Source organism: Stigmatopora nigra, unplaced genomic scaffold (assembly GCF_051989575.1).
Source record: "Stigmatopora nigra isolate UIUO_SnigA unplaced genomic scaffold, RoL_Snig_1.1 HiC_scaffold_25, whole genome shotgun sequence".
Lineage (NCBI taxonomy): Eukaryota > Metazoa > Chordata > Actinopteri > Syngnathiformes > Syngnathidae > Stigmatopora > Stigmatopora nigra.
This window is the reverse complement of record NW_027551604.1, coordinates 1642586-1663760: the sequence shown is the minus strand read 5'-3', so window position 1 is coordinate 1663760 and position 21175 is coordinate 1642586. Positions and strand designations below refer to the sequence as shown.

Genomic DNA, 21175 nt, shown 5'->3' with positions numbered 1-21175 from the left:
CTTTTTTTTTTCATTATAGCCAATAATAATACGCGTGTGAGCCGGAACAGGTCGAACTTTAATTTCCTCCAACATTGATCAATTAATAAGGCACATTTTTCATGTGTTTTCCAAGTCATTTTCATTTCGCCGTTAAATGCGGGTTGCAAAGCAACAAATCATTCTTCTAACTATTAAAATGGATTTTTTTGGGGGGGTTCAAGTACAGTGAAAAAGTTTCCCCCAATACTTCCTCCAGGAAATAGAATATAAATAGTCAAAAAAAAATAGAACCAACAACTCTTCCTATTTTTAAGAACATTATTATGACTTTGTCAAACTGCCAAGACACTTAAACAGTAAGAAAAAAATAGAACGTCCCTTTTTGACCTTCTAAATATATTTTCTCAAGAGAAGCCTTTTAACTTCCTGTCAAAATTCTTAGAGAAGCCCCCCCCATCCTCCATTTTATGGTACACTCCAAAATAAACTTCTCCGTTTTTCTTCCAAAACGGTGACAAACCGTCAAAGTAAATAAAAGTCTTCCCTCTTTCAATAATTCATAACTGGAGTTTACAATAAGTACAGTCAACGCGGGTGCGTTTTCACTTAAACTGTCATATTGTCATTCATTTTGTAGGTGGTGGGGTGGGGTTGGGGGGTGCTGGAGCCTATCCCAGCAGGCGGAATTGGTGGCCAGCCAATCAGAAGGCGACAAAGGACAACCAATCATAGCTATAGGCAATTAAGAGTCTTCAATTAGCTTAGCATGCATGTTTTTGGGGATGTGGGAGGTAATTGGAGTACCCAGAGAAAACCCACACAAGCCCAGGGAGACTATACAAACTCCACAGTGTAAAAACCAACCCGGGATTGAACTCATGACCCCAAAACGTGCTAATCACTCAGAAATGTCATCCTTGACCAGTTTTATAGTTGGTGATAAATCAAGTGTAGAACCCAGATTGGAAGGATCCACAATTCGTATCAATGACGATGACGTTTGCTCATTTTAACAAGTGAACATTGAAGGTTGTCTTTTATCACCAAAATCCAAATCCAGATATGTCGTACATATTTCAGGCTAGAACGGGGGTGTCGAACTCCCTTTGGTCTGCGGGCCAAATACATCTTAATTAGAGATCAAGCGGGCCGGACCAGTAAACTCATTGCAAAATGACATAGAACTAAAAATAAGCCCACTATTTTTTCCTTTATATTAGTCACTAATACTAATAATTAGTGCAAAAAAATGAGTAAATTATCAAAATTTGTATAAAAAAAATCCCTTTTCATTATGAACAATATATTATGAACAAGAGAATAACATAAGAACACAAATAAATGTCAATTCATGTTGTCTGCACGTATTAAAACACTGCGCCCCCTAACGGATAATACAAGAACTACATATTTCCAAGAAAATTCATTTTTTAATACAATGCAGCTTTCTTCCCCGGGTCGGATCCGGCCCGCGGGCCGTATGTTTGACACCCCTGGTCTAGAAGATGAAGAACCACCGCACACAATGCCAAAGCTTTGGTAATTACAGTTTCACCCGGTTTGACGGGATTGAATTGTCAGAAATGGCTGATCTACGCCCACCCTTTCCCTTCTCCAGCTTGCCTTGCATTTTAAATGCTGATTTGAATGGGAAATCAGGCACTGCAGGCAAAACCAATCCTATGGCAGCTCGTTTGACACCAGAAATACACAAAAAAATGCGTCTTTGCTTCTATTGGAATTAGATTGCTTGCAACAGCTGGATATCACACCGCAATTTTTTTGAGTCCAGGTGCCGTTCCAGAGATTGATTTTCAAGTGTAAAGATAGGAAAATACATCATGCAAATGGATCCAATCAAAATTCATATCCTTATGTGTGTGTATGGATTGGCAGGTTCATCCAAGTCAATCAAAATTGGCCCTTATGTGTGATGTATGGATGGTTGTTTGTTGATAGGGAAGAAATGTATAGAGAGTTTCCCTAGTCTGATCACATGATCAGAAATTATGGTGTCAAAGTGGCGGCCCGTGGGCCAAATTTTGGCCCGGCGCATCATTTTTTGTGGGCCGGGAAAGTAAATGATGAGTGCCGACTTTCTGTTTTAGGATCAAATTAAGATTAAAGTATAGATGTGTATTAAATTTCTTGATTTTCACCCTTTTAAATCAATAATTGTCATTTTTAAATCCATTTTTTCTGTTTTTAGTTCAAAAATAATTTTGTAAAATCTAAAAATATATTTTAAAAAAGCTCAAATAAATATTGTTTTAGATTTCTAAAAAACTGAATATTCCGGGCTTTTCATCCATTTAAAAAAATAACTAAATGTTATTTATTAAATGGTTAGATATACATTAAATTTCCTGATATTTTCCCCTTTTTAAATCAATAATTGTAATTTTTTAATCATTTTTCTGTGTTTTTAGTTCAAAAATCATTTTCTAAAATCAAAAAATATTTAAAAAAGCTAAAATAAACATTGTTTAGACCAAAAAACAGAATATTCAGGGTTTTTAATCCAGTTCTTTTAATCCATTTATTAAAAAAGACTTAAATATTATATCTAAAATGGTCCAGCCCTTAAAATCAAGTTGACGCGAACCAACCCGAGTCTTACACCCCTGATTTAGCACAGAATTTTCAATCAACAGTGTTTTTAAAACAAATAATCCCCTATCTTAACTTAACAAAATCACACTGCACCAAACGATCCATACCCTCAGCAACCTTTTCCCATCTAACAGTCATAACATCATAATAGAATGAGTTCTGAAAAATGACGCTAACCCTTAATCACCCCAAAAAAACAAACCAAAAAAGTGAAAAAAAACAAGGTGACGAGTACACCAAACGTCTCCTTTCACAGTGACATTTCTCGGCGGGTGACAACACAACGAGCAGATGCGACTTTTATTAGCATGCGTAAAGCTAACAAACCATTAGCGCCGTGAAAGCCAAACAGGCCACCCGTGCCGTTAGGTACGTGTGGCGCACAATAACCCAACCCATTTATACGGCCTCGTTGGCGTTATGGCAACCGCAATTTGTTACCCCCACCTCCTCTCCGGCACCCCCCCCCCCTCCTTTTTACTACACTGCTAATTAATTGATGTTACTCTCACTTGTCGTATCTAGCATGACGTAAATGTCTCCCAGGCAACATCAAGCCACCAGACTAAAACAATCCAACCGCCTCTGGTCTTTATTTAGAATGTTTGATGTGGAAAATGTATTCAGCCGGCTGATTGGTCCTTGTAAATCTCCCCGTTTGCTTCTATTCGTACACGCTAGGAGCTAATCGCTAAAGAAAAAGTTAGCCTGTGCGTTCACTCACATCAGTTTTGTTATGTATCATATGGCCTATGGCAGGGTAAGGGAGGCTATGGCTCGGTAGCCACATGTGGCTCTTTGGAATGGCTAACCCTGACATTGGAAAACTACGGCCCGCGGGCTACATTAGGGCCCGTTAGGCTTTTTAATCCGGCCCGCCGACATTGTCCAAATAATGTTTTTTTTTTCACCCCAAGATGGCGCCGTTACGCGGAAGCCAATGGCAGTAGTTCTGTCCATTCTTATTTGTTTTTCATGTTTTAAAGCCCTTCTATCTTTTTTTAAATGACATTTTAATATTTCTTAATGCATTCCTTTTGACTTGACTTTGTACTATTTTTTTATTTTTTGGGGGTATTTTGTATTTTTTTTTCTTTTAAACTTTACCTTGTACTTTATACTTTTGACTTTAATGATGAGTGATGAGTATGTTAATACTTTAGTCCTTTTTTTCCGTTTACATTTCATATGTACTGTTAACGGATGCACTTTTTTACATGTATCCTATCTTGTACTGACTCCGCCCATCTGTCAAATCTTTAAAGTCAATGTGGCCTCCGGGCCCAAAAGTTTGCCCACCCCTGAGCTAACCTGTCAGCTAAAATATGGAAAGCGTTGTTGAGAGTGCTGAGGGCAGTAGCTGTGTCCACTTTTATTTGTTTTTCGTGTTTTACAGTCCCTCTATCTGTTTTTAAATGACATTTTAATAGTTCTTAATACATTCCTTTTGACTTGACTTTGTACTTTATACTTTTTATTTTAATGACGAGTGATGAGTATGTTGATACTTTAGTCCTTTTTTTCTCTTTATATTTCATATGTACTCTTAACGGATGCACTTTTTTACATGTATCCTATCTTCTCCTGACCCCGCCCATCTGCCAAATCTTTATACTCAATGTGGCCCCCCCTGGCCCAAAAATTTGCCCACCCCTGTACTACAAAATGTCAAAAAAATGAATCATAGACATCATTGGTTGACGCCCAAACTATTTGTACTGAGACAGTTGACAGCCAATGAGTAACAAAGCCACTTATAAAAGTTCCTGAGTAAAGTGGATTGTTCAGACAGACTATATGGGCCCTTTAATTGGCTAAGAACGGTAAGCTAACGCTATATTTACACCATCAGCTGTCCCTGGCTTGCATTTATCTCAACCCCCGCCCCCTGCAGACTATTGTCACCACGGTGGAAGCACGAAGACAACCGAGTATCTCCAAACACAAGCTGCCATTGTTTGCCGGCGGGATTCACTTTAACACCCCAGCCGGGCTCGCTACGTCTACGTATATATCTCTTGGAAATGTTCCCGATTGTCAGACCAACTGACCCCCGGATTCAAAATAGCCCGAAATAAACAGCCTGGTGACAATGGGAGAAAAAAATGAAGGATTTCTTATGAAACGCGGATAAAGATACATGGGAAGAATAACAGAGTAGCTTCATTATCTTTGTTTTTATCCCCTGGAGCGACCAGTTTAAGTGGTTTGCATAACATACACACACACACACTATAGAGAAGGCAATACTTCATTTTTTTTTTAGAATATAAATCCACTGGTGGTCAAATATTTATCATATATGGATTTTTTTTACAAAATGGACGCACATAAATGTGTTTGATTAGAATTAAAAGAGAAATAAGGGATTTTTTGATTGGTTGAAAATGAAAATGTTAAATTTAATTATTTTGATATTTTGGAGGATCATTTGGAGACTTTGTGTACTTCAATTTTTTTTAAATGCTTAGTGAATGTTTTTTTATTTATTTTATTTTTTTTCACTGCAACTGGTGGCCAATCAGCTTATTTTGTACTCAACCAAATTTTCAGGTATAACTATCGTTAACACCTGTGATCCTTGTGAGGATAAATAACGGAATTTTTGGGTCATTTTGCATGAATTTTGAAATCATTTATATTTCAAAATATTATTTTACTTGCATACACTTACTTTATTATTTTATTAATTTCTCTCACATTTAAAAACATGTATTTTAAATTTTTGACTTAATGCTAAAATTTACATTTTTGGGTAATTTTGCATGAATTTGGAAACCATTGATATTTCAAAATATTATTTTACTTGCTTTATAATTTTAATAATTTCTCTCATGTTTAAAAACATGTATTTACACTTGATTTAGTATGTTAAAAATTTCTCCGACATTTAAAAACATGTATTTTAACTTTTTAACTTAATCCTAAAATGTACAAAAAACTTTTTAAAATCCTTAAATTGACAAAAAATATATTTTTTAAATATACTATCTTTTTCCTAATACTTGTTTTTGATTGGTTTTCCAACATTTCTATTTTTCATCCAAAGCAGTCAAAGTCAAAATTACCACAATTTCAACAAAAAATGTCTTTTTTTTGCCTTAAAAAAACTGTAATCTTGAATTAATTATCTTTTATTACTACTATTACACATTTAAAAACATGTATTTACACTTGATTTACTATGTTAATAATTTAAAAATTTAAAAACATGTATTCAAATTTTTTAACTTAATGCTAAAATTTACACCAAAACTTTTTTAAAATCCTTAAATTGACAAAAATATTTTTTTAAATACTATCTTCTTTCTAATACTTGTTTTTGATTGGTTTTCTAAGATTTATACTTTTCATCCAAAGCAGTCAAAGTCAAAATGACCACAACTTCAACAAAAATCATTTTTCCCTTCCTTTAAAAAACCTATAATCTTGAATCAATTATCTTTTATTACTACCTTTTCTTCCCCAACCTGAACAAAACATTTATTTTAGCAATCACACAACTGCCAACCAATTTTTTCCTCTGACCTTTTAACCTTTTTTTCCGAAAACCGAGTTTTACCAACCAATAAAAACCCCAAAACCTCAACTTATCCTTGTACTCCAACTTCATTTTTCCACAACCGCAACATTTCCGACACGGGATTGACGCAAAGACCCCCCGCTATCCCCCAACCACACCAACTAAAAGACCAATCCAATTGGCGTCCAATTTCTACGACCTGTTAACGAACCAATCCAACGAATTCCAGCTTTTATGACGATAATTTTGGGAATCGTCCTAACTTTGACCCACTTGGGGGAATTGAACCCTCCTGAACTTTACCAGTACCCTCATTAAAAGCCTCCAAGGCGGCTTTTCGGACTGCCAATTGACTTTTATGACTAATAATATCCAAAAGGCTTTATTATTAGTCATTATACGACAGTGAAGGATTTATGCTTGGCGCTGGAATTGCCTCCAAAATTGGAAATTACCGTCATTTCAGCTCATAATGACTCAGAATTGAGTCTTTCATATATATAGTATTATCTCTGTCAACATGCTTTCCTGGTATTTATAGGACTAAAAATACTGTTGGGTAATTTAGCTTACCATAACATTCAAAAACAAAGAATTATACATATTTGATAGCATTTAGGAGAATTTTTTCGTTAAGGATGAAGCTAATCTATCGTATTTTCAGGCACATGGAACATTTTCTGAATGGTTTTATCCTCACTAGAGGGGGTGCCGGTACCTGACTTCGAATTGGTGGGCAGCCAATCACAGCGCACGAAGAGAAGGACAGCTATTCACGCTCATATTAATACCTAAGGGTAATTTAGAGTGTTTAATTAGCCTAGCATGCATGTTTTTGGGAATGTGGGAGCAAACTGGAGTACCCAGAGAAAACCCACACAAGTTCATCGACCTGGATTTGAATCTAGAACCCCAGAGTTGCGAGGCCAACATGCTAACCACTCAAGATGCCAAGCATCTATCTACATATCATCGTGACCGGACGTTTGGCCGCCGGTGTTTTGGTTGCCGGTCTTTTGGTCGCCGGTCAAATGCACTTAGATATTAAACAGTATTTAGATATTAAAAAGTACTTAGATATTAATCAGTACTTTGATATTAAACAGTACTTAGATATTAAAAAGTACTTAGATATTAAACAGTACTTAGAAATTAAACAGTACTTAGATATTAAACATTACTTAGATATTAATCAGTACTTAGATATTAAACAGTACTTAGATATTAAACAGTACTTAGATATTAAATGGTACCTAGATATTAAACGGTACTTAAATATTAAACAGTACTTAAATATTAAACAGTACTTAGATATTAAAGAGTACCTAAATATTAAACAGTACTTAGATATTAAACTCTCTTAGATATTAAACTCTCTTAGATATTAAACTCTCTTAAATATTAAACTCTTAGATATTAAAGTCTCTCTCACGAATATAAAGAGCTGGTTTCAACAGTAAACACTGTCACCAAAAGACCGGGGACCAAACGTCCGAGCAACACATTTCCTCCATTAAAACCACAAAAATAAAAAAAACGCTTTAGAGGACATAGACTAAAAATCATGGCTGAATGCCATTCCAGTTTTAATCCCAGTTTGGGAATACCTGCATTGTACTCCAGTTCACAGCCTTCATACTGGGAATTTCTAATACGTGCCATACATAGCGAAACGGGCAAAGAGAGCCAAAAAAAGACAAAAGGACCATCTGTCGTAAACAAGCACCATTTGTCATCGCACCGTATCGTCTTACCGGAGAATTCTAACAAGTTGTAAAGCAGTGGAGAAGAGAAAGGTCAACATTAAGGTCATTCCTGAAAGTCTACAAAGCGTCTTCTTTGTAAGAACAAGACAATTTGAAGTGATTTAAAGGCTGAACCCAAAAAAAAAAACAGTAGTCTGCCTCTTTCATCACATCCTAGAGTCTAACTTACCGTATTTTCACGACTATAAGGCGCACTTAAAAGTCTTACATTTTCTCCAAAATCGACAGTGCGCCTTATAATACAGTGCGCCTTATAATCCAGTGCGCCTTGTATATGGGAAAAAAACAAAACCAATAACGAAAAACCATCACTGTCGGATATTAAAAAACAAACGCCTGAACTGAATACTCAATACTGTTAAATATGCAGATACCATCTTAGTTTACAAAACCTTCCATCATATAGCTCCTCCCCCACTGCAAGATTTTATACAAAAACATCAAAAATGGCTGGCTCTAGAGGTGACTGTGTAGTGACTGAGTGCTTCATAGCTGGAAGTCAATAGCAATTACCGTATTTTCACCACTATAAGGCGCACTTAAAAGTCTCAAATTTTCTCCAAAATAGACAGTGCGCCTTATAATCCAGTGCGCCTTATATATGGGAAAAAAACAGAAAACGAAAAACCACCACTGTTTGATATTAAAAAAACACAAACGCCTGAACTGAATACTCAATACTGTTAAATATGCAGATGCTATCTTAATTTACAAAATCTTCCATCATATAGCTCCTCCCCCACTGCAAGATTTTATACCAAAAAAATCCAAAACATCAACAATGGCTGGCTCTAGAGGTGACTGTAAAGTAGTGAGTGAGTGATTCATAGCTGCAAGTTAATAGCAATTACCGTATTTTCACGACTATAAGGCGAACTTCAAAGTCTTAAATTTTCTACAAATAGACAGTGCGCCTTATAATACAGTGCACCTTATAATACAGTGCGCCTTATAATACAGTGCGCCTTATATATGGAAAAAATGGCATTCATTGAGGGTGTGGCTTATAATGTGGTGCGCCTTATAGTCGTGAAAATACGGTACTCCAGAAAATGAGAGCCGGTGCAAATATTTATAAGACCCGTTTTTGTTTTTTTGACTTCAGGATGTAAATTAGTCGCCATCTTTTCAGGAACTGTTACTTTTTCCACCTCATTGAGAAAGCTAAGGCCGTCATATCGATGTATCGGTGAAGAAATGTGGCCTTGTTCCGTGGTCGGAAACCCGTGGTTAACCTATCGACTTCCCCTAGGGGGACGTGTCGTACATCATTGTTACGTCCGAGGAGTCCGGGGAGCAATTGTGGGAGGGTTTTTCGTAGATTTTTTTCCTATACTCGGTTCAGTGATTCAATCAAGACTATTGGATGTTGGGTTTACTTGAAAAGTAGCTGGATTTTCTGCAATTTGTGACACTCCCTATCTGTTCTGGGAACGGTATTAACTTGCTATCGCTACTCTGTTGAGACTATTTTGGCTTACGACATCCATTTCGGCTCCACGGCGGTCGGCCTTCTGGGAAGCCAGAGCAGATTTAACAACAGTTAGTCGAACTGTCTACACAACAGCGTATTCCCCTTAGTATTGGTTGGCCATAATAGATAATAAAAACAGTTGTATTACACAAGCTTTGCTAAGTCAAAGGCAATGTGTAAAATGCAGTAATCCCTCGAATATAGTGGCTTCACTACATTGCAGATTTTTTCTGGGGAAGTCTTTTTATTATTATATATATATTTTTTTTTGGATAAAAATTGTTCTCTGCTTGCTACTAGAACTCAGCACTGAAGTAAAAAAATAAAAATATTTAAAAAATATTTTTAAATAGGGTGGACCCTATTTAAGAAAAAAAAAATATATATAAAGAGATTTAAAAAAAGGTTTGTATTTATTTTTAAATAGGACGTACTCTACTTGAAAAGATTTTTAATATTTTTAAATGTATTTATTTATTTTTACATAGGGTTGACCCTACTTCAAAAAATATATATATATATAGATTTTTAAAAATGTTTTAATTTATTTATTTATAAATAGGGGTGACCCTACTTAAAAAAATAAATATATATAGATTTTATTTATGTATTTATTTTTAAATAGGGTGATCCCACTTCAAAAAATACATAGAGATTTTTTAAATATTTTGATTTATTTATTTTTAAATTGGGGTGACCCTACTCAAAAAAAATACATATTTTTTTTAAATGTATTTATTTATTATTTTATTTATTTATTTTTAATTAGGGTAACCCTACTTAAAAAAATAGAGATTTTTGTAAATATTTTTATTTACTTATTTTTAAATAGGGGTAACCCTACTTAAATATATATTTATATTTATAGTTTTTTAAAAAAATGTATTTTATTTATTATTTTATTTATTTATTTTTAATTAGGGTGACCCTACTTAAAAAATAGAGATTTTTGTAAATATTTTTATTTATTTATTTTTAAATAGGGGTGACCCTACTCCACATTTTTTCATTTATCGCGGCCATGTCTGGTCTACATTAACCGCAATAATCGAGGGATTACTGTAATCTAATGAAAATTTTTCATTTTAACTTAAAGGTTTTCATTGTGGCAGCCCTACAGCTTGAGTGGTTACCACATTGGGCTCACAGTTCTGGGATCCTGGGCTCAAATCCAGGTCAGTCCACCTGTGTTTGTCATTTCAATAGTAATAACTACTCATTTAAAGTACACAAGATCCCAAAAATTATAAAATATAACCCTCACTACCACAAAGAGGACTTTGACATTCCTTCTTTTGATAAAAATAACGGCAAAATACTTTAATGAGTCTTTTCTATACCTCACAAAAGTAAATCAACAGGCACCCAAGCAGCTCCATTCAAACAACTACTCCCTTCTTCCCCTTTTGTTTCAAGACTCAATTATTCATCATTTAATTCCACGTAGTTGCTGAGGCGAGACTTGCAAAGATCCCAATACACCACTGCAATCTTAAACCACAACAATAAACATTGCTTAATAAAAACCTGCCTTGACAAAAACAATATAATAATAATATACCACCATATCGTCACCACCCTCTGAGCTACAATTGGATATTCTCGCGTAGTACACTCCGTCATTGATCCAAACTGACCTTCCTGGCAGGGGTGCCAGAGACAATAACCCTGTTTTGGGAGGCGTATTAAAAAGATTAAAGTACCTACCGTATTTTCACGACTATAAGGTGCACCGCATTATAAGGCGCACCCTCAATGAATGACATTTTTTCCATATATAAGGCGCACTGTATTATAAGGCGCACTGTCCATTTTGGAGAAAATTTAAGACTTTTAAGTGCGCCTTATAGTCGTGAAAATAGGGTAATTGCTATTGACTTCCAGGTATGAAGCACTCACTACGTTACAGTCACCTCGAGAGCCGCCATTTTTGATGTTTTTGTATAAAATCTTGCAGTGGGGGAGGAGCTATATAATGGAAGATTTTGTCAACTAAGATGGCACCTGCATATTTAACAGTATTGTTTCACGTCAGGCGATTTTGTTTTTTTTAATATACGACAGTGGTGTTTTTTTGTTTTTAGTTTTCTGTTTTTTCCATCTATAAGGCGCACTGTAATATAAGGCGCACTGTCTATTTTGGAGAAAATTGAAGACTTTTAAGTGCGCCTTATTGTGGTGAAAATACGGAAATTGCTATTGACTTGCAGGTATGAAGCACTCACTAATTTACAGTCACCTCTAGAGCCAGCCATTGTTGATGTTTTGGATTTTTTTGGTATAAAATCTTGCAGTGGGGGAGGAGCTATATGATGGAAGATGTTGTAAACTAAGATGGCATCTGCATATTTAACAGTATTGTTTTAGTTCAGGCGTTAGTGTTTTTTTTTAATATCCGACAGTGGTGGTTTTACGTTTTTGGTTTTCTGTTTTTTTTTCCATATATAAGGCGCACTGGATTATAAGGCGCACTGTCTATATTGGAGAAAATGTAAGACTTTTAAGTGCGCCTTATAGTCGTGAGAATACGGTACCCTTTATTTTAGCATCCATGAATAATGTACTTTATACATAATTTCATTCTTTGTTCCGGGTCAATACGACAAAGGAATGTTAATCAATGTCATTATTTTTTGCTATTTGGCAAACACATTTACACACAAAAACATTGCCGTTGGTTATTTTAATTATTTTCTGCATTTGTAAACATGTAAACAACACTTGCAGGTTTCTACAACAAATCGAATAAGAGAACAATTGCTGACTCATTGATTATTTAAAGACTTTAGTCGGTAGTAATGTTTGTAATTATTTTTTTTAATGGTCGCACTAAAGATTTTAAAGTCAGCAGGTGTTGTAGAGTGAAAGCTAAGTTGGGGTTAGCATTCTTTTTATAATAAACAATCGTTAAGACAGAAATTCTAGCATATTTTTAGATATGTTTGAATGTTCAGAGATTTTTTTAAAAGGCTATTTTAAGAGGAATTGATTTTAACTTCACAAATTTGTGATAATAAGAAATACGGGTGCAAGTATCGCATTGATCTTGAACAAAGAACAAAAAAAATTTTTTTTAATTCAGTAACTTCATTCTAGTTATGACTAAATTCATAAAAACAATTCAAAAGGTAGTCATGCACTACATTATATGGAATCTAATTAACTTATTGGCACGGATATAAGAAGTTTTTGGGGTTTTTTGCATTGAAATTAGACTGAAAAAGTGTGGGTCGTCTTATATTCGGGGTCTAGACATTTTACTCATACACAACACAAGTTAGCGCCACATATTTAGATGTTCAGATGAAATTATTAATTATTTTGAGTACATATTTGGCCGTCTAATGTGTAAATATTGTAATAGTACAGTTTAAAAAAAATGTTTTGAGTATATTTTTGGCTGTCTAACATGTAAATATTGTAATTGTTCAGTTTTTTAAAATTATTTTGAGTATTTATTCAGCTGTCTTACATGAAAATATTGTAGTCATACTGTGTTTTTTTTATTATTTTGAGTATATTTTTGGCCTTTTAACATGTAAATACTGTAATCATACAAGTTTTTTTTATTATTTTGAGTATATTTTTGGCCGTCTAAAATGTAAATATTGTAATCATACTGCTTTTTTGATTATTTTCAGTATATATTTGGCCGTCTAACATATAAATATTGTAATTATACTGTTTTTTAAATTATTTGAGTATATTTTTGGCCATTTAACATGTAAATATTGTAATCATAGTTTTTTTTTATTATTTTAAATATATATTTGGCCATCTAACATGTAAACATTATAATCATATTGTTATTTTTAGTATATTGAATGTATATTCGGCCATCTAACATGTAAATATTGTAATCATACAGTTTGTTTTTATTATTTTAAGCATATATTCAGCCATCTAACATGTAAATATAGTAATCATACCATTTTTTAAAACTATTTAGAGTATATTGCACAAAAATGAACCCCCCAAATCTCTCCAAATGCTCATTTCAAAAAGCACGCTTGCTAGCAACGATACTACATTCATAACATATTTCATATTCGCAAGGTTAATGGTAGACAGCCAATGACATCTCACTTATTCAGAAATGCGTTGATATCTTGCATATCTCACTACGAAAGGTATTATCACCTCAGGCATTTTTGCCTCTGCTATTTTTCATTTTTATGCATAATCCAGTCCATCCATTATGCTTTAATTGCCAAAAAAAATACTTGGAATTAAGAATACTTCTTAGAATACTAATTTGACTTTTTCACAGAACCACGTACTAATGTATACACATGAAATCTTAAAGAATATTCCATAAGCCATTGCGTGTGTGCATCAGTCAGTGAGTGAGTGCTCATATACTGTTTCAGTGGTCTTAAGTGTCATGTGACACGCAACACACTCATGGATGTGTAAGACAAGGTGACATAACACACACACTTGCACTCACGCACAACCCTCCACTGATGACTGATGGCCAAACACGACCTCTGTGACCTTGTGCGTGTTTAGTCAGTCCCGCAGAAGCGATAGTGACGCCAAGTGGATAACATGGGCGCCAAAACGCTATTTGCAAGTACGTCTTCTTTACTTTAGACGTCTCTTGATAACTCACTTGGAATCAATTGTATTGTAGATCAGATATGGGCAAACTAAGGCACGCGGGCCACATATGGCCCCGCTAGGTTATTTAATCCGGCCCGCCGACGTAGTCCGAAAAATGTTTTTTTTTCATCAGTTTTTTTTTTTACCAATTAAAAACATTCAGGCAAAAAATGTTTTAAAATAAAAAAAAAATGTATGATAAAGATGCAATTAAATTGTTTGGAGCGGAACTTTTTTCTTCGCAAATGTAATACTTTACACACAGTATTTTTTGGTCGATCTGCATTTTGGTCATTTTTTTGACCAATTTGAGTCATTCAGTTGGCAAAAAAATGTTTTAAAATGCAATTTTATATGATTAAAATACTTTTCTCCAAATTTAATCCTTTACAAAAAGTATTTTTTGATCAGTTTTTTTGTGACCAATTAAAGTCATGAAAAAAACTAGTCCTGAGCTATTTCATGATGAAATATTGAATACACTAAAATCAAACTATTCAAAAATAAATGTTAAAAAATCTGTATTTTTTAGTCAATCTACATTTTGATGTTTTTTTGACCAATTAAATTCATGAAAAAAAACAACAGATCATGATCTTGAGCCAAACTGTTGCTTCTTCACCAAATAATGTTTTGGCTATGCGACTTTACCATCAAACTATTCCAAAAATAAATTTCAAAAAAATCAGTACTTTTTGGTCAATCTGCATTTTTATCAGTTTTTTTTGACCAAATAAAGTCACGAAAAAACTGATCTTGAACCAAACTGTTGCTTCTTCGCCAAATAATGTTTTGGCTATGCGACTTTACCATCAAACTATTCAACAAAAAATAATTAATAATTTTTGGGGTAAATCTGCATTTTGATATTTTTTTTGACCAAATGAAATCATAGAAAAACTGATCTTGAGCCAAACTGTTGCTTCTTCACCACGTAATGTTTTGGGTATGCGACTTTACCATCAAACTATTCAAAAAAATAAATTTAAAAAAAAAATCAGTATTTTTTGGTCAATCTGCATTTTTATCAGTTTTTTTTTTAACCAAATAAAGTCACGAAAAAAACATATCTTGAACCAAACTGTTGCTTCTTCACCAAATAATGTTTTGGCTATGCGACTTTACCATCAAACTATTCCAAAAAAATATTTTTGGGGGGAAAATCTGCATTTTGATGTTTTTTTTTTTTGACCAAACAAAGTCATAAAAAAACACATCTTGAGCCAAACTGTTGCTTCTTCACCAAATAATGTTTTGGCTATGCGACTTTACCATCAAACTATTCAAAAAATTTTTTTTTAAAAAAAATCAGTATTTTTTGGTCAATCTGCATTTTTATCAGTTTTTTTTTTAACCAAATAAAGTCACGAAAAAACATATCTTGAACCAAACTGTTGCTTCTTCACCAAATAATGTTTTGGCTATGCGACTTTACCATCAAACTATTCCAAAAAAATATTTTTTGGGGGAAAATCTGCATTTTGATGTTTTTTTTTTTGACCAAACAAAGTCATGAAAAAAACACATCTTGAGCCAAACTGTTGCTTCTTCACCAAATAACGTTTTGGCTATGCGACTTTACCATCAAACTATTCAAAAAATCAACAAAAAAATCCTCACCAACACCTGCTACTCCACAATTAAGCCATCACTTTATATGTCTTATCTCAGCTTTAATATTAAAGATTACAAGCAGTATACCTTATCTACCGCTTTTAGCTGAATGCACATTAGCACTTGACGCACATGCCAGTAACACCACAATCTCCCAAAACGTTCCCATTCATAGCAAATCATCCAATCTGACAGCAGGAAACCCTTGAGCAAATAATTTTAACCATGCAGAAGCCTTCTCTTTTGTCTCACTGAACAAAGGGAATCTCCTTCCTACCTTCCAACATCGCTCCGACACCCCCTATTTCCTCTGTCCTCCAAATCCACCCAAAGCATCTCCCACATTCTCCACTTTTTAACCAAAAAAAAGTCTAAATCCAACACAGAACTTTCCTTCTCCACAAAAAAAAACGAGCATCGATCCCGTGTACAAATCCGTGAATTAAAAGTGACGATACGTAATAATAATAAACATCAAGTATTTACTCACAGATGTGTAGCTGACCTTGCGTTTCGAAACCGTGGCTCAATTCCCAGCTTGTCGCCACCCTGTTGCTCCTCACCCGTAGATCTTCCTCATCATCATCTTCCTCCTCCTCCGGGCGCCAAGTTGACGAAATGAACGCAACACACTCTTGACGCCCCCGAGTTTCCTTCTTCCTTCCTCGATCGACGGTGTCTCCCCAATCTGGCAACGCAGAACGGTAGGCGAGTTAAGAGCGAGTGAAAAGGAGAGTGAGATGAAACGGGAGAGAGAGAGCGAGAGAGAGAGAGAGAGAGAGAGGCGAGAGGGAGGAGAGAGAGAAAGAGGGAGGGAGTTTAAGGTGAAAATAATGAGAGAGAGAGAGACCCTATAGTTGCTCACTGAAGGGAGATCCTCCATGGAATGGGAGCACTTGTTTATATCACTGTATGTTTCCCCCCCTCCTTCCTTCGAAGCTATCGTCGTCCCTCCATGGGGGGGGACACATGTCCTGTTTCACTGATATTCTGAGGGGAATTATGTTTTAGAAGGCTCTTTTTGTCTAAAAAAAAACGTGGACCATTTTAGATATAATATTTAGATTTTTTTTAATAAATGGATTAAATGAACTGGATTAAAAGCCCTGAATATTCAGTTTTTTATAGATATAAAACAATGTTTATTTTAGGTTTTTTAAAATATTTTTTTAGATTTTACAAAATGATTTTTGAACTAAAAATGAGAAAAAATGATTTAAAAAATGACAATTATTGATTTAAAAGGGGGAAATCAGGAAATTTAATATGCATCTATACTGTTTATTTTAATTTGATCCTAGAATAGAAAGTCAGTACTTGATTTACTTTTTCGGGCCACACAAAATGATGCGGCGGGGCCAGATTTGGCCCCCGGGCCGCCACTTTGAGACCAAACATGGCCACAACATAAAAAACTGTGTCCGTTAACAGTATATGAAACATAAACAGAAAAACAGGACTATAAAGTATTAACATACTCATCACTCATCATTCAAGTAAAAAGTATAAAGTACAAAGTCAAGTAAAAAGGAATGTATTAAGAAATATTAGAATGTCATTTCAAAAAAGATAGGAGGGGCTGTAAAACACCCAAAACAAATAAGAGTGGACACAGCTACTGCCACTGGCTTCCGCGTGACGGCGCCATCTTGAGGAAAATAATAATAATTTGGACAACATCGGCAAGCCGGATTAAAAAGCCTAGCGAGCCGTATCTGGCCCGCGGGCCGTAGTTTGCCCATTCCTGATTTAGAGTGTTCAACCTATGTGGGAAGAAAATGGAATACCTAGAGAAAACATGCAAACACCACACAGGAAGACTATCCTGGAATCAAACCCATGACTCTAGAACTGCGAGACCAATGCACTAAACACTCATGCACCGATCCGTCTAGTCAGAGCACTTTTCCAGTAATTTCTTGTTGGAATGTTAGACATTTCCCAGCAAGTGCATTCCTCCTCATGACATCCTGGGTGCTGTTTTTTATCCAATCAACAGTCAGTGTCAGTGAAACACTTAGCTAGCACTAAGTGTTATTTACCGTATTTTCACAACTATAAGGCGCACTTAAAAGTCTTAAATTTTCTCCAAAATAGACAGTGCGCCTTATAATCCAGTGCGCCTTATATATGGAAAAAAACTAAAAATCACCACTGTTGGATATTAAAAAAACACAAACAATACTGTTAAATATGCAGATGCCATCTTAGTTTACAAAATCTTCCATCATATAGCTCCTCCAAGATTTTATACAAAAAAAATCCAAAACATCAACAATGGCTGGCTCTAGAGGTGACTGTAAAGTAGTGAGTGAGTACTTCATACCTGGAAGTCAATAGCAATTACCGTATTTTCACCACTATAAGGCACACTTAATAGTCTGACATTTTCTCCAAAATAGACAGACAGTGCGCCTTATAATACAATGCGCCTTATATATGGAAAAAAATGTCATCCATTGAGGGTGCGCCTTATAATGGGGTGCGCCTTATAGTCGTGAAAATACGGTAAATCATGCCACACGTGTGCCAAATTGGTTACCAAGTGACCACAATTCATCAGAAAATAAAAAATGTACTAGTACTTCTGCTCCAGTAAGATGAAGATGAAAAAAAATGGAGGATGTTTCCTTACGTTTCCTATGAAATATTGAGCGGAATGTGAAATGTAGAAGGGAAATGAGGTCGTGATAGATGATGGCGAGCGAGGAAACGATGCGGCTCGCCACTTAAGAGCCAACGCAAACACACACTTTTTATATGCCTGCGACAAAGCGGATGTTTTGGGGAAGCGACGCTGTCAGGAAGTCGGAGATGGTGGTTTTTGCGCGGGTTCCAGTTTGGTATTCACAAACCGACCACGCTCCAATTGACCAATTGTTTTCTATGCAGCTGCTTTCATTGTTTATACAAAGATGTCATATTATATACAGTAGCTAGCTGTGCATTAAAAAAAAGATTCATGATAAGTGGTTGAGAAAATGAATGACTGTTTGTGGATAGGCTATAACAGATATGGGCAAACTACGGTCTGCGGGCCACATCTGGCCCGTTAGGCTTTTTAATCTGGCCCGCCGATGATGTCCGAATAATGTTGTTTTTTTTACCCCAAGATGGCGCCGTCACGCGGACGCCAGTGGAGGTAGTTTGTTGTTTTTGGTGTTTTACAGCTCCTAGTAAAAAGTATAAAGTACAAAGTAAGGTAAAAAGTATGTATAAAGTACAAAGTAAGGTAAAAAGTACGTATAAAGTACAAAGTAAAGTAAAAAGTATAAAGTACAAAGTAAAGTAAAAAGTATAAAGTACAAACAAAGTAATGTAAAAAGTATAAAGTACAAAGTAAGGTAAAAAGTATAAAGTACAAAGTAAGGTAAAAAGTATAAAGTACAAAGTAAAGTAAAAAGTATAAAATACAAAGTATAAAGTACAAAGTATAATGTACAAAGTATAAAGTACAAAGTATAAAGTACAAAGTACAAAGTATAAAGTACAAAGTATAAAGTATAAAGTATAAAGTACAAAGTACAAAGTATAAAGTACAAAGTATAAAGTACAAAGTACAAAGTATAAAGTATAAAGTACAAAGTATAAAGTACAAAGTATAAAGTACAAAGTATAAAGTACAAAGTAAAGTAAAAAGTATAAAGTACAAAGTAAAGTAAAAAGTATAAAGTACAAATTTTGGGGGGGTATTTTGTATTTTTTGTACTTTGATTTTAAACAGTATCTAGATATTAAACAGTACCTAGATATTAAATAGTACTTGGATATTTAAAAATAATAATGTTTTTATTTTATTTTTTATTTATTTATTTTTTCCCCAAGATGGCGCCATCACGCGGAAGCCAGTGTCAGTAGCTGTGTCCACTCTTATTTGTTTTTGGTGTTTTACAGCCCCTCTTACCTTTTTTTAAATGACATTTTAATATTTCTTAATACATTCATTTGACTTTACTTTGTACTTTATACTTTTTACTTGAATGCTGAGTGATGAGTATGTTAATACTTTAGTCCTTTTCTCCGGTTTATGTTTCATATCTACTGTTAACTAATGCACTTTTTTACTTGTATCCTATCTTCTCCTGACCCCACCCATCTGTCACATTTTTAAAGTCAATGTGTCCCGCGGGCCGTAGTTTTCTCACATCTAGTCTAGGCACTCAGAAGGACTCCCATGTCCAATCGTCCCCCCCCCCTAAAAAATAGACAAGGACATGCAATTACTCGTCAGGGATTTGCGCGCTCTGCCGGCTCTCCTTTGACCTCCATCTTGAGCGCTTAAAGCCGCCAGGAATTTTACGACGTTACAACATTGGCTGCCTCGTCACCGTTTTTAAACATCTTTAAAAATGGACGCTAAAAAACAAATGGAGAGGCTTTTTTTCGCCAGAGGAAACAAATTCATAACATAGATTTCCTCGAAGTGTTTGCATTTAATTGCAAACTAAGCTTAAAGTGTTTTTTTCTTTCATTTTGAAGATTAAAAGTCAAATCTGCGTCAAATACCCTGCAGATTCAATGGAGGGCGCCTAAGCCAATCCACGGTATTTATGGAGCTTACTAAAAGTAGTCCCAAGAAATCCAAAGCCAAACAAAATTGAGGGGAAAAAAAAAAAACTAACATTCATTCGTTTTCTGAACCAGGCTCGCAGGGGGTGCTGGAGCCTATCACAGCTAACCACACTCTAAATTGGTGGGCAACCAATCACTAAAACAATGTTTATTTTAGCTTTTTTTATATATTTTTATATTTTACAAAATTATTTTTGAACCAACAACAGAAAAAATAGATTAAAAATGACAATTATTGATTTAAAAGGGGGAAAATTAGAAAATTTAATATACATCTATACTCATTTTAATTTTAACCTAAAACTGAAAGTCGGCACTCATGATTGACTTTCCCGGGCCACACAAAATGATGTGGCGGGCCAAATTTGGCCCGCGGGCCGCCACTTTGACACCAGTGCTCTGAATTGACTCACCTTAGCTATGATTGGTCGTCCATTCTCTCCTTGTACCCTCTGATTAGTTGGCCACCGATTCAGGGTGTCCCTAGTTCCCGGGGATAGGCTCCAGCACCCCATGCAATCTCTTTGAAGAAAAGCAGTTCAGAAAATGAATAATCACCCACTTTGATTAGGACAAAGCAAGCAAAAATGGCGGTGTTAGACCTTCAAAACTTTGGAATGTTATTAAGAAGTCACTCCCAATACCTCCCTCAACAATGACATCCAATTTCATGGCTTTCCTTTGGGTGTTGAGCTTGTAATTGCCAGAAAAATTAATGTTGCTTATTAAAAAAAGCATGTGGAGCATCACTTGTCATCAGCAATTACAAGACTCGACCAAAAAGTGGACAGCATTCAAGACAAGTGCGTGACAAGCTAATTGAGTAGCGTCGTTGTAGATTGTGACGGAAAGTTGTACCCATACATCAAATCAGTGTTCAGCAAATTTCATTCAGCCAGCCTTGAGTTTGATTGACAGCACCATTGCATTCCTGGGTGTGAATGACAAATTGGTTCTGGCATTAAACCAAAATGGCGTGTCAATCTCAGTCCTGGTCCACCCGAATCCTAAAAATGAACCTTTTAG

The 21175-nt window shown here is 35.0% G+C and overlaps 1 protein-coding gene across 5 annotated transcripts in view; it reads right to left on the bottom strand.

Annotated features, from left to right (window-relative positions):
• The window catches only part of shisal1b (shisa like 1b), a 44495-nt gene extending 23822 nt beyond the window's left edge, over window positions 1-20673 (bottom strand). For 2 of the 5 annotated variants that reach the window (XM_077711160.1, XM_077711157.1), the window contains exons 1-2: window positions 20563-20673; window positions 16068-16265 (exon numbers count right to left, since the gene is read on the bottom strand). The gene's annotated coding sequence lies outside the window, so the exon portion shown is untranslated. Of the gene's footprint in view, window positions 1-15664; window positions 15854-16067; window positions 16266-18684; window positions 18693-20562 lie in introns of those variants that run through there. The other 3 variants (XM_077711158.1, XM_077711161.1, XM_077711159.1) reach the window with 3 other exon arrangements.
• Window positions 20674-21175: the final 502 nt, after the last annotated feature.